Source organism: Aedes aegypti, chromosome 3 (genome assembly GCF_002204515.2).
Source record: "Aedes aegypti strain LVP_AGWG chromosome 3, AaegL5.0 Primary Assembly, whole genome shotgun sequence".
Classification (NCBI taxonomy): domain Eukaryota; kingdom Metazoa; phylum Arthropoda; class Insecta; order Diptera; family Culicidae; genus Aedes; species Aedes aegypti.
Window position 1 is genome coordinate 296,421,268 of NC_035109.1, and position 15,409 is coordinate 296,436,676.

General features: G+C 36.1%; 1 long non-coding RNA gene across 1 annotated transcript in view; it reads right to left on the reverse strand.

The window, feature by feature from the left end:
- Positions 1 to 5,984: 5,984 nt before the first annotated feature.
- Positions 5,985 to 15,409, reverse strand: part of LOC110677724 — a 28,339-nt gene continuing 18,914 nt past the window's right edge. The window contains exon 3 of the long non-coding RNA XR_002501154.1: positions 5,985 to 6,436. This is a non-coding gene — a long non-coding RNA (uncharacterized LOC110677724). The remainder of the gene's footprint in view (positions 6,437 to 15,409) is intronic.

Sequence of the window (15,409 nt, forward strand, 5' to 3'; positions counted from 1 at the left end):
TTTGCGATTTGGAAGGATACCTTGATTCCCCTAATGGAGTTCAAGATCTCCTGCCTAAATCCCCCAAATTCGGAACAACTGACCACGATAGGCGGCACTCTTTGCTTCCTCACTTGAATCAAAGAGCCTGGGCTAGAGGCTGCTTCGATTTGGTGTTCGGAAAATTTGTCTAGAGCATCAAACTGATTGCTCATTTCGATACAATTATTCTCTTCACCCTTGGAAGAAAGTTCGCATTCCGGTCCTTTCTTCCATTCTTGCCACGTTTAGTGACAATTTTAAATCCCACTTTTTTGGAAGGAAGTAGTGAATTCAGAGATTCACCCTTCCTTTTGTTTGTTGTTGATACCATGTTTAGTTAATAAACGAAAGAAGACGTGACCTTCGAGAGGTTTTTTCCCAAGACGGTGTCCAAGAAGGATTACCACCAGTGTTGGGAAACTCGTACTCACGAGTTAAAAAATACTCACTCTCGTACTCGTTTGCGAGTAATACTCACACCGTGAGTTACCCATTCCTTACTCTTACTCACGCGAGAGTATGACGTCATAACTCACTGCGAGTATTACTCACGTAAAGAGTAATACTCGCGGTGAGTATGACGTCATTACTCTCGGTGAGTGAGCAAGTTACTCTTTGTGAGTATGGTGAGTAACCAAATTCCAAACCAAAATAAGATTGTACATTTGTATGTTTTATACTAGGTGAAAGACTGATTCATAGTATTAACAGTTGTTGTCAACTTGTGTATTGTGATATGCATTTTTTTAGCATGGATGTTTAAATATTACTGAATTTATAGTCAGTTTTCAAACATGAATTAACAAGTTATAATGACAAAAGTTTATTTGTGTTCAAATATATTCCAGACCAATTTCATTCTTTAAGTAACAAAAAATAATACAGATAATTTTTCTAAATACGCTTATGTTATTGATATTCAAATTTGAATAGCAATATTGGTAACATTGGTAAACATACATTTTATTTGCGATTGACATCTTGCCCATTTGATATGTTGTGATGAATTCAAGGCTGCTCTATAGGTGTTCGATTAGCTGTTAATTTTTGACGGTTCTTTTTGCATTTCTCCTATTATATATATATATATATATATATATATATATATATATATATATATATATATATATATATATATATATATATATATATATATATATATATATATATATATATATATATATATATATATATATATATTTTTTATTTTGAGGTAATTTCGCCAAACCATAAATATTTTCAGCAAAATAAATGTAATCTGCAAGTTTGTTATAGAAAACTAAAAAAAAAAGTAAAAGGGTTTTGGGGTCGTTACGTAAGGTATCCAGTGTTAAGTTATATACCGTTTGAGTAGCTAAATTACTGACAATGGTGCTGAATTCTTTAAAAAATCGCTAGAGGAATTTCTATACGAATTCCTGGGAGAACTGGTGATCCATAAATGGAAAGTCCTTGAAAGTATTTTAGAAGAAATCTATGAAAAAATCACTCGAGCAATTCCCGAACCTTTCTTCGAGGAACCTGAGAAGACATGTCGAGAAAAAAAACCTGTGGACTAATCACGTTGAAGTGGCTGTAGTTACTATAGGGATCACTTTGGTTAAAAAAGAGCCTTCAGAGCATCTATTAAAAATATAGACTTGTATTGAAATTGTGACCAAATCTCTTAAAAGAGATCTAGAATAGTGAGAAAAGACGATATCAACAAAAGGATTTCACAATATCACATCCCACCTCATAACAAATAGGATAACATGTAACGAATTTTATAAACGATTTTTGTACAAACACCCATGTGCAAATTATCACACAATCCTATTATTCGGTAAAATTAATCTGACAAATTTTGTGCGCCACACATTTTGGTCTAAAACACCAGTAAAGTCGAAATAAAATTCTCAAACACGGCTTGCGAAAGATTAGCCTGTTTCTTCACGTCTTTGGTCTAAAGATCTCGTGGTGCCCACTAAACAAAAAAGTTGTAAAACTCAACGGGACACCCCCTAGATATGAGCCTTAGGGTAAGAAAAACGTTCTCTTAAAATTTCAACTCAATTGGTTGCTCCACCAGCTGGCGCATTCGATTTGAAGTTTGTATGGGATATTCGTCTCAAATATATTGAAAATTGATCCTATGTCACTGTTTCGTTCCGTATACTAATTGTTCGCGTTCAAATAAGCCCAGAATGACAAATACACTAGTTGATACCCTAATGAACATAATTGCAGAAGGTTGTATCTGGATTTAATATCGTTTTCATTACTCTTTCAGTTGTTGAAAGTTAGGCACTGCCCACCTGCCGCTGCCAACACCAGCGGTGTGACCATATCGATTGCCTGGCGATTAACTAGCCGCTCCGCAGCTAAAATCCAATATTTGAACATTTTGTACCAGGATGGCCACTCAAAACTGTAAAATGAAGTATTTTTTCAGCACATTTATTTAACGAGGCTTGATGAGTTGGATAAATACGACGAGTACTGAAAAAATCTTGTTTTGCAACGAGTTGCACACGTTTTTTAGCGATTCCGAGAATTGTTTTTATAGTTGGATTATTTCTAGTAGCATCGCTGCCTTTTTCACTCAGAATTTCTCACCTAAGTCTAATTCGTGTCATCCGATGTATTTAGAATTATAAGAAGGCTTCAATTCGATGGAGGAATTTGGATAAAGGACTGAAAAGTTCTACATCGTTATGGAACAGTGCTAAAAAGTAGCACTGAGAAGAAATTCCTGAAAAAATTGTGGAATAGTTGTGTAACAGTGTCTGAAGATTTCTCAGGAACCTCTAGAATTTGCTAGCAGTGACTCTAGAGACCATTTTGTTCAAAATTGACTTTCTCAAGACCAGCTTTTGAATAGACCTGCTACCAGCCCTGCAACATTAGCATCAAATTCCCAGACTTTTCCCGGTTATCTCGAAATTCCCGACTGTGTGGCCACCCTTTTAAAACAGAAAATCACCTTACTTGCTCAGGATTTGAGCCGAGGACAGCTGATCATAGTAGTAGGCTCAATGCAAGGGCGTGTACTGGTTGGAGTCCGGCTAGTCAACGGATTTCTCCGCTCCGACCAGTTCCTCGGTAATTTCCCCTTGGCCGCTTTTCTCATGATAGTTCAGACATATTTCGCTGGGAATGTTGGCCTCGGTGTTCCCGCGCTGCAAATTGGTGAGAACTGTATTCGTGGGTTTGTACGGGAGGAATGCACTCTTTCGGTTGCCGCTTGTAAGCGGATTGAAATCCACTTTTCTGAAACGGTGAATTAGTCAACATTCAATAACATATGTATAAAGAACTATGTAACAGATTTTACCTGTCTTCATCGGAGTACGGGAATGATCTCATTTCAACGAAAAAGATACTGTTTTAAGTACTAATTACTTATAAACAGTCAATTATTTCACAATGTTGGACAAAAAGGCAACAAATATTTGGAAGTAAACAAAGTGTTTGTTGATATTTTTTCTTTGACAACAGTGTCTTCCAAAAACATTTGAACAGAGTGAACGTGATTACAGTAATCCCAGTTAATTTCAAAAATGTATAAACTTGGGTTAACAGATCATTCAAATTTCCTATATCAAGCGTGTGATAGAATAAGGGCGTAAGTCGCGATTTCCCTTCATCGATCCTCTCTTCTGTAAATAAAGGTGACAAGATGCGATTTTGTTAGCATGTTTTCATCTCAGAACGCAAGAATGCATCGTTGCCTAGGAGTTTGAATTGAAAAAATGCTGACAAACTTGCAGCTTGTCACCTTTATTTACAGAAGAGAGGATCGATGAAGAGAAATCGATCATGTGACTTACACCCTTTTTTCTAGCACACGCTTGATATATTTGTTTTATTATAACAGACCATTACGCGTATATAGAATTTGACCATTTTAGGCAAAATTTAAATGGAAATGGCATATCTGTGTAGTGAATGTTTATAAAATGAAGCAGAAATCAAGGTGCGTTGAAATCACACATATGGTATGCATCAATTAAAAAAGTAAACTACTCCTGACTAGTATGTTTTTTAGAACACCGGTTCATTGACACAGATAGACAACGATATATAGATCGTTGCACGCCTGACATAACCTTGAAACTCCATATAAAAAAATGTCAACAATTCCAGCAGTGAATGTGAAGTCCATATAAAAAAATCCAAACAATTTTAGCAGTGAGTGTCAAAGAGCAAGACAGTCAATTGAGCGTGATAAAAGAGGGACAGAGAAGGAGAATTTTTCATGACGTCAGCATGCACTCTTCTATGTTTGATTCGAGCAGTGTGTAATGTACTGTAAAGGCGTTTACGACACAACATACGGAGCGCAATGCCCAAAATAAATTACAGCTTGTGGTAAGAATTCATATTAAAACAAGGTTTTGGGTCCATCAAATAGTTCCTAGAATGAAAATTTCATCTTACCATTTGATTAAGAACGCCCTAAGGATAGCCTTACATATTACTTATGATTTATTTGGGCCATTTGCAAGCTTTTTGAATATTTACAATACTTCAAGTGAGTAAAATTACTCACAAGTGAGTAAGTGTTAGTCTAAAACTCACTCACGAGTATGAGTTGTACAGCTGAAACTCACGCCTGAGTATACTCACGCGAGAGTTCAAGCTGTACAACTCATACTCGCGAGTGAGTTTTCAGTTTTCAGTGAGTACTCACGAGTTTCCCAACACTGATTACCACCGCTAGCTTTCGCCAACGGGTCCATCGAAAAATCGAAGGCACGGGTCCAAACAAGGATCGTAAAGGGATCAATAGTAGAAAATAGTACTGAAAAGTACTGTTTTAGTAGCACTGTTTTTAATGTTAGCACTGAAAAGCATGCTTTAGGTAGTTTTTAAGAAAACTTCCAAGAGCAGAGAGAATAAGTGTACGAAGGTGAGTACCTCTTTTTGTGTCCATCACAAAACCACGATGAAGCAGCCAAAATCAATAAATTCACGCCCCAAATCGTGATGAAAGCCGATGAAAAGTCAAACGGTTTTTATCAATGATTGATCGGAAGCGCCTTTTGCGTGCATCAAATTCGAGTCGTCATCAGCACTTGACACTTGGCTGACATTGAACTTGCCATTGAAGTCCTTGTTGTAGGGGGACCTGGAGTAAAATGCGCCAATTAAGAAATTAAGAACTTCAAGTCTGAAACACTTCCTGTACGAGCTGGTGTTCCTCAAAGCATCATTTTGGGGCCATTATTATACTATATTTTCAAATCTGACTTATCTGAGATATCCTAGGGATGTCAAAAATCTTTGTTTGCTGATGACACAGGCTTCTCCGCCAAAGGACAAAGCTTGCGTGTCATCTGTATTAGATTGCAAAAATGTTTGGATGTAAATAGGGACCCGGATCCTATTCTTGGCACTTATGATTCACTTCGGCAGTGAGGGTTTTTGAAAACTACAGAGCTCATATTTGGCCACAATATGCGTCGTATAGATGCGCTGCTTATTGCAAAGTTTTAGACAATTCGGTCGAGAAAAACCCCCCATGCCGAAGTGAATCATGGAAGTGCCCAAGTGATTCTCCACCCTACCTCATACCTGCAAAAATGGAAGATTTCTGCTAATGCTTCCAAAACTTAGCTAATAATATTCTCACATAAACAAAATGCTCTTCATTCGAAACCAGCAAGTAGACATATTGTCACGATGAGAGGGGTTCCAATAAATTCGATGAATTTAAGTATCTAGGGCTCATGCTAGATAAAAAATAAACTTTCAAAAATCACATTGAGGGTATTCCAGCCAAATGTATCAAATATGTAAACAATTTAACACGTTCCATGAATCTGCGTAGCATTTTTCACTGGAAAGTTGCTTATCTCAAATAAATTGACAAGGTGTTCAGCCCCGACAGTGCATATTTCCCCAAGCACCCCTACCTATCATCCCTCGGAACAAATTCACCTTTACCGATAGAACTTACCTTTGAGGCGTGTCGCTCGCTGCCGTTTGTGGAGCACGCAATCTAGTTGCTAGTTTCTCCACTGCTCGACGGTCTCCTGCCATGGAGGGCGTTCTTCGAATAACGAACACTATTTTCCCCACTTATCTCCACAGGAGGGCCGAATACGAAAGAACACATGTAAGTACTACACTATCCAGCCTTTTACTCGTTACCACTTCCGTTTGAGCCGCCCAACACGCATTCAACGAAATCCGTATCAATTCTGTACCACTTCCGAATTGTTGACCTTCTTCAACCGGAATGTAACACTCCCCAGACGGAAAGCAACGGAACACCTGTTTTTAACTTGTTACACTGAGATCACCTCCATCGCCATCGTCCAATGTCGTCCCCTTTGAGACACGTGGCGTCTTCTCACAAACAACTTTTCCTTGTGATTCTATTTATTTTGCCGACGGTGGCGGCGCTTCTCGATTGTCGGTTTGTCTACTTTTGGAGAGAAAAAAAATTCGATTATCGCACCTCGTGCAACGGTCCCACTGAGGGGTATTTGGCGTGTCTAGCTGGTCAAAAGTCATTTTTCTACAATTTGTTAAGATTTTGAAATTATCTTCTGCATATGACACTTGAACAGTTCTGGTTGAATATTGCACTTAATTAAATATACAAGCAATTAAGCACCAAATTATAAACCTTAATATTTCAAACTTATTCACACGATTTCATAAGTCATAGGTTTTATATTTTCCAATAAAAATAAATATTTAAGTTGCATGTCTTCTCACACTTCTAAACTAATAAACAAGGTGCCTATGTGCTTCCTATTTAGTTTATAATATATATTATTAGCTCACTGTTAATGAGTTTTTTTTTTATATTCATGTGGTTGAACTTTATCTACAACTTGTTAGTATTTATTCACCTCCTAACAAGAATAAGTTCAAGTTTCTCTGAACTAGAAGAATTTTTAAATAGATATAGAGTTATGGACATAAATTTACCTCTCCCTTGACATCGACTAGTGGAGATATCGAGTTATGGAAATAACGACTTATGTAGAGCACGGTGTATGGAAATTTGAAGGGACCGAAAAATCCATCGAGTTATAAAATATATCGAGTTATAGAATTCGAGTTGGGGATAGTGGACTGTAGTTTAATGCAGCAAATGCCAATTAATGTGACTACAGTTCTTCTTTGCTTATTTCTTGTTCAGATATACATTATTTCTCTGAAAATTATAGAGGGGACTTCCAGTGAATTCCTATGGAAGTGGAAATGTTAGCTGGCGAAGTAGCTCTGGAAAGCAATGATTCATTTACAGCTTTAATGGATTTAATATTCTACATTAACATTTAGAAAAAAAAAATGTGTTTTTGAGTCGGGATTGGTTTCGAAACTCCTGGTAAAAAGAAATGCCTAAGAAATCAGAAAATTTGCCCACAGTTTGGTTCAGATAAATTATAAAATGAATAGCAAAGATTTCGTCAGGAATTGTGATTTGCACGAACTTAATAAGAATGCCGTTTAAGATATCTGTAGCCTTTGATGAACTCACACGAAGTTTTATGAAAGACCTCCTGAGCTTTTAAGGAAGTATTGAAGGATTTAGTACATAAATTGCTGATATGATTGGAGTTAATAGAATATTTACTGTAGTATTAGCTGGTGTGGAACCTCAGATGAACTTATGATAAAGCCATGATGATTTGACTTGAAAAATACACGAGAAATTGATTGGAAGTATTGCATGAGTAATTTCGCATGAATTGTTGGAGAAATTTTTAGATAAATTTCTGAAGAAGCTTTATGAAAAATCCCAGGTCAAATTTTAGGTGGGATACCTGGAAGAGTATTGAATGTATTTCCTCGTATAATCCCTGCAGGACTTTAAGTAGCGATTCCCAGGGTGAATGTGGATGAATCCTTGATGGAATCCAAATAAACATTTCTGAGAGTATAACTGGAGAAACTGGCGTAGGAAATCTGTTGGATCTTCGTGAAAAAAACCCCAAATGAGTTTTGAGCAAATTATGAAGAAATTTCTATAGTCATTCCTTGATACAACGCTGAAGATTTTTAGGGAGACATGGTTGTGGATCAATAGATAAATTTCTCAAGAAGATCCCAGAAGTATATCTGTAGAGATCTTTTTAGAAATCACTAGAAGTATTCCTAAAGCTTTTCTTCGAGGAGTAGAATAAAATCCCTGAATAACCTAGAAGAAAATTATTTGAAAGTCTCTCTGGAACCACTTGAAGCAGGATTCACTGCAAGCAGAACAAATAAATAAGTGACTTTAGAGACCATTTTGCTCAAAATAGAAACATTCAAGACCTTCCGTTAAAAATAGAGACTAAGCATCTAAAATGAGATCGGCCTTGAATGTTTACAAACCATGTCCCGAAGATGATAAATGATTTTTTTTTTAATTATAATTAAAATGCAATTTGGTTTGTTTAAGAATATTGTCTGTAAAATAGGTACCTCAAAAACAGTTTCAGATATGGTTATGGGCCCAAACATTTAGGTAGATTCGTCTGAATTTCAACATTTGATCGAGTTATCGAGAATGAATTTTTAATACGTATAAAGGTTACTCTAATCACTAATACCATTCATCATGGGGCCCCTACACATTGCCGATCAACTGATTTTTTATCCTCTTGTGAGTTAACGTGTTAAGAATAATAATAAATTCATAATATTCAATTAATGGTATTAATTGAAATTCTTACCATGATTTGGGGGCCCCTTATGCACTCGGGGCCCGGTGCGGACTGCACTTACCGCACCCCCCCCCCCCTAGCTATGAGTCTGCAAATCGTGTGCAAGTTTCTTAGAGGACAAACTGTGTGACGAGCGTAAGTATGCCAGTGCTCATGGGTTCAAATGTCACTAAGCTCAATATGTCTTCAATGTTATCGGGATGGCTAGATCAGTATGTATGTATAGGTAAAGTGATTGTAAATCAACTCAACTGAGAAGCTCATTTCATTGTGAATTCAAAAAATGAGCAGTGATGAAGAAGTTGGTGAATTTGATGAATTTAGCGATGAAGACAGTGACAACTTATCGGATGGAGTCATTTCTGATCTGGACAGTTGCTTAGACGAAACTGACGACGAATCGGAACGGTTTGTCAACTATTTTCGTATTTTGGACAAAAATATTATTCATATATTTCTATGTTTAGTGAATCAATGGATGATTACGTTGAGAAAAATGAAATGTTTTGGTCAATTGAGACACTCGTGAATCAAACGGTAAGTTTGACGATTCTGCGGTAGGACCAGCCAATCATTGTCTTACCATAAGATCCGTGAAAGCAGTGTTTCAGATATTTTTATCTAATGAAACATTGGATGAAGTAGTAAGATGTACTAATTTGGAAGGAGAATGTTATGCAAATGCCAAAAACTTTGGTTGGAAACTAGTGACAAAAACTGAAATGTGGAGCTTAAGAGAGCTAAAGGTTAAAAATATGTGGACATCGCTACTAGGTTGAATAGTCGCTGTTATAAGGTTTTAACATTTTGTAGTTTACATGTACACGACGAAACACGTGTCAAATGTACAAATTGAAATTGAAACTGCGAAAAGAAACCACGTGCTCCAGTGGGGATCGAACCCACGACTCCCTATTCGCTAGATGGGCGCTTCAACCTACAAGCTGCGGAACCCCTTGAGATACCCCGACGCTCTAAGGCGAACTGAACTCGATAACCCCCGAGTCGTAGGCTCGATACCCACCGGAGCACGTGGTTTCCTTTCGCAGTTTCAATTTTAATTGGTACATTTGACACATGTTTCGTCGTGTACGTGTAAACTTCAAAACTTTAAATCCTTATAACAGCAAGATTTCTTAGGTGGGAATTGCCTATACAGGGATTGAATCCTGAGAAAATCTAGAGAATCTCTCACGTTTCGCTCTCTGTAACTATCGTAATCTTCTTTCTTCTTTTCTGGCGTTACGTCCCCACTGGGACAGAGCCTGCTTCTCAGCTTAGTGTTCTTATGAGCACTTACACATTTATTAACTGAGAGCTTACTATGCCAATGACCATTTTTGCATGTGTATATCGTGTGGCAGGTACGAAGATACTCTATGCCCTGGGAAGTCGAGAAAATTTCCAACCCGAAAAGATCCTCGACCGGTGGGATTCAAACCCACGACCCTCAGCTTGGTCTTGCTGAATAGCTGCGCGTTTACCGCTACGGCTATATGCAGCACATTATGAGAGACTGTGTATCGTGTACTGCTATAACTATGAACAGATCGGGGGATAACAGGGAAAGATAAAACCTACTAAACAAGCTCCAAACCTGGGTGACACTATAGCTATCGTGAGTTCGAGGATTGTTTATCGTGCCAAGAAAGTAAAACACCTACTCCCAATGGTAAACAAGCGTGAAAAATGGACTCTATGATTGCTCTCTCTTTGGGGCTCTCGTTAGCTGCTTCTGTTTATCAGACTTGTTACAACTTGCGATACATTGTCGATCATGGACCGCAACAGATGGAATGTTTTTCTTCGCTTGCTTGATCGTACTTCAAAATCATATGAGAGCGAATCCTACAATGCCTGGCCTATAACATGATCATTAATCAACTGTGCAATTGAAAAGTCGATTTTTACAGCTTTGCGATGGCAAAAAATACAAAAAAAATCGCTTTAAAGATACGTTCAAACATTTACGTTTCGATGACGAGGAAACACGATCTGAAAGGATTCAACATACCAACGAAAAACTCAAACGCATACAATTCATTTTCCATTTCTGTTGAAAATTGGCGGAAAAGTTTTAATCCCCTATGTGTGCTAACAATTGACGAAAGGCTATGTTTATTCAGAGGTTAGATGAAAGCACTTTTTATAAATAAAAAATAAATCTGATGAAAATATGTCAAACAAATCTCGCTGCCATTCCATTTAATAATGGAGTATATAATATATGGACATTCATATCAGTGATTTTTATAATAGTTCAGAACACATTAACTTCTGCCACGTATCAGATAAGGGCAATTTAAATTCGAAGTTAATTTCTAGTTTTTTTTTTTTTCAATTTTTTCTGTGAATTCATAAACAATCTTGACTGTTGATTGTTTCGTTACATACCACCAATTTTTTGGTAGTTTTTTTTTCTTTTTTTGTGGGGGGTACCGTACCGTAACGGATGGTATTGAAATGGTGGATTGACGTGCAACTTCCATTTCGTCCTCTCCATTTAGAGTCGACTCTCCACAACTCGATACTCTATAACTCGATGGATTTTACAATCCCTTCAAATTATTACACATCGCGCTCTTCATAAGCCGATATTTCTGTAACTGGATGTCTCCACATGTCACAATGCCATTGTCACATATGAGGCAAATTTCTCTTCATAGTTCGATCTATCTAAACATCCTTTTATTAAGGGAAGTATGGACTATCCCTTGTTTTAAAGCATTACGTGATTAACCAGGGCATCCAAGTTGCACAGAGCTTAAATGAATGGAACTTGGGATTAGCTTCCCGCATAGAGGATCACAGTTCGCCTCACATTCAAAACAATTAATCACCTTTATCTGTTAAGGTTAATGTACTTCGAACAGTTGATTTTATGTTGAACAGTATTCAGTCTGAGGCTTAAGATTTTTTTAAATGGTTTTTTAAATCTATGCCAAACAGTAACACATATTTAACTTTTCTCTTCAAATAGTGCCTACAATTACTGCATAAGTTATAAGAAATACTATGACCTCGAATCACCGATTAAAGAAAAAGAGATATATAGACAATCTAGGTAGATCACTTTTAAAAACAACTAGGTATTACAATACCTTATCTAATTATCAGCTTGGTATTTGTAGGATATGCAGAAGGTATTATTTGAGGTATTTTACCTCTTATGCAGGGCTCATTCATACCTCATTCAGGTTGTAAGTATTGGAAATTATCTAGTATGGAATACCTTAATTTGGTATTCAGTAGTTATTCTCTTCTGCTCGGGTGGTTTGCAGACCGACGATGACAATTTTTGCCGATTTCCAGGAGAATCAATAAAAAATCAGGTCACCTGATTCAGGTGGACTCATAAATTTACCAAACATTACTTCCGTCAATATATTAGTAATTGAAATAGTTGAAAATTCAAAACCGTTCTTCTCTAGAGCGAAATCTGTTAGATGACCATCATTTGGAAGGACCAAGCATTGGCCACTCTGGTCCATACATGTACCAAAACAATAAACAGTAGTTCCTAATTAGGATTGAGGTAGATAATTTTAAATTGTGACACTGGTTGACGCCAGTGAGCATGGGAGATTTGCTTTACAAATAACTAAGGACTGTTCATTTTATAAAGTGGACACTTTGTTTATGCTATATCTTTTTTATTTATTGATAAAATCGTAATCGGTTTTCTGTGTATCGTTGACCTATTATTCTAAAATGCTATGAAAATATAAAATCTTTGAAAATGCTTTTGGTTGAAGAGCTAAATAGTTTTTCCAAAAACTCTTAAAAAAAGCTGTCCGTCAAAGTTTAACATTATTTTTCGCAAAACAAAAATCCTTATTTTTATGAACAAATTGTATGTTTGTATCCTTTACTATTCTACTAAAAGTAAAGCTTTAAAAATATCAATTATATTCCACCATTCTATGACATTAGGTAACTTTAAGTGATTTACCCATTTATGGCCAAATTTGCTGATACACCATCCTTTCACTCCCAGCAAAAGAGAAAAGTAAAAAGCGTGTTCAAAACTAGTTTGGATTACTAAAGAAGCTATATTAGTATAAACGAAAGCTAAATCGTGAGATTAAACTACAGTCTTAAGTATAAATTTTACTGTTTATGATCGTTTTACTAAAAAGTCTCATACTTTTAAAATCATTTTTTATCGATCTGCAGCAAATTGTGAACAGTTTTCTCCGAATTTTTCAATTGTTAATCTCAGAATAACATATTATGAAAATAATATGTGGAAAATATTATTACAGCAGTGTTGCCAATTTTGATGATTGTCAATGTACTTTGATAGGTCTTCTAAGAATAAAACAATTGTGTTTCTGTTGTGCTTTGAATGTGACGTGAGGACTTACTAAGTAACTCTATGAAGGCGTAAGTTATTTTTCATATTATCACTATATTAGGACTTCCGTCAGGACGTACTTTTACACAAAAAAATCTACTCATATCAATTCCCATTAAATTTAAAAAAAATTTCTTTAAAAATATACGGGAAAATTGATTTTATTATATCTGTAAAATTGTTGCTCCAAAAATAACTTGATTTTTTCCATCAGGCTTCTGATTGATGATGCTTTCAAAGAACAAGCCTTTTTTGAAAATAGAAAATATAAATTATCGAATTTTCCAGCCAATTTCTTACAATCATTGATTTTGATAACCTCAAAAAATCGACCGATCTAATCGTTGTTCCATATTCGTGTAAAATTTAATTATTTTGGAGAATTTTTATTATCACAACATTGTACAATACTAAACGAACGATGTGCAAAAAACCGATTGAAATTTCATTGATTAATAAGAAAGATACAGCATGCACAAGGTGTCCACTTTATAAAATGAACAGTCCTTATATAACAATAACTTTGCAAAATTGCAGAAAGATGGCATCTTCGGCAGAGTTGTTCAGTAGCCCAAATGCCATCCATCTTATTTAAGTCTTAAAATTCTAGATTGGATAAAATAATGATAGCATTTGAGCTACTGAAGAACTATGCCGAAGACACCATCTTTCTAAAATGACAGGCTCCTGAGATAACTGCAAAACAAAAGTAAAAGTTTCATGCCCACTACTTAGTGCAATTATTTTTTTACCCACCGCTTATCCCCACACCAAAAAGGCTCATCTACACTTAAAAACAAAAAAAAAAACTGACAATAAAACAAAAAGAAAAAAGTATTTCGGTGTGTGTAAGGGAAATAGTTCACTTTAATAAACACTTAACTAGGGATACCCAGTGGAATTAATTTCCTTTAAATTTAAAGGGATCCCCAATTCACTAGAAAATTAATTGAACTGGAATAGTATAATATATTTAACTATATTTATACTAATTACAGCATTTTATAGAGTGTACTTCTAAAGGATTGACTTCTACGTACATGGGTTGATTTTACCACATTATAAAGGGCCAAACAAAAACTGTTGAATATGTTTTAAGAAGATTCTTGTTGAATATATTTTGGTTTGGTGTCGATAGATATCTTTATTGAAACATGGTGGCATATAAATCACAACTGTATGAAATACAACAGCGTGGCAGCCTGAAGATAACACTAGAAAACGGACAAGAATGAGCCAGTGGAAGAACATTTCTAACGAAAAGTTTCAAAGACTGAATCGAACCCACACCCCATGGAATGATGCGTTTAAATATCTGACGCACGGTCACGAAGTCCACGTTTCCTTCATGGATACTTGCAGGGATTTCCTCAGGTAGTCATCTCGAGATTGCTTTTGGAATGATTCCTGAGAATTCTTCAGGGATCGCTCCAAGGATTCTACAAGAAATGACTTCACGAATTCTTATAGGAATTCCCAAAGAGTTTTCTTCAGAATTTCCCCCAGCGATACCACCAGACGCATCACTACAGGATTTTTCCCAGGTAATTTTACAGGGATTCGCCTTATAATTTCTGCAGAGATTCGTTCCAAAAAGTCCACCAGGAATTCCTACAAGAATGTTTCTAAAAATTTATGCATAGATTCCCTCATGAATTCCTTAAGGGATTTCATCAGAAAATACCCTAAGTAATCCATCGGGGTTTCCTTTTAAATACCTCTAGACATTAATTCTGGGCCTTTAAAAATTCCTCTAGAATTTCCTTCAGGGATTTTATCATGAACTTCACTAAGATTTGTTCAGAGTTTTCTTTTCAAATTTTTCTTTAAATTCCTCCAGGAACTCCTTTACTGATTTTTTTATGAAACCTGTGGATAATTTCCTGGAGGAATTCCTAGAGCAATCCCTGAAGGAACCTCTAGAAAAAGAACCTAAAGTAATCCCTTGAGGTATCTCCGGTTAAATCTCTGGAGAAATTCTTTCAGGAGAAGTAATCTCTGGATGAATTTCTGAATAAATCCTTGGAGCAATTTTCAAAGGAAATCATTTAAATATTTTTCTAAAATAATTCTTTGAGAAATTCATGAAGAAATTTATGGGGAAATCTCTACAGAACTTCCTACAAACATTTTCCTAGAGTAATCCCTAGAGGAGTCTCTGGAGAAAGACCTGTAGGAATCCCTGGGTAAAATGCTAAAGAAAACAGTTATGCAGAATTACCTGAGTTAATTACTGAAGTACTGGAGAAGTGTTACGCATGTAACATCAAAATACCGTTTAAAACGTGCTCAGCTACAAACTGCACATGAAGAATGTGAAAAATGTCTCGAAACACTTCTGACCAGCTAGATCGCCCAAATACCCCTTGGTGCGTCC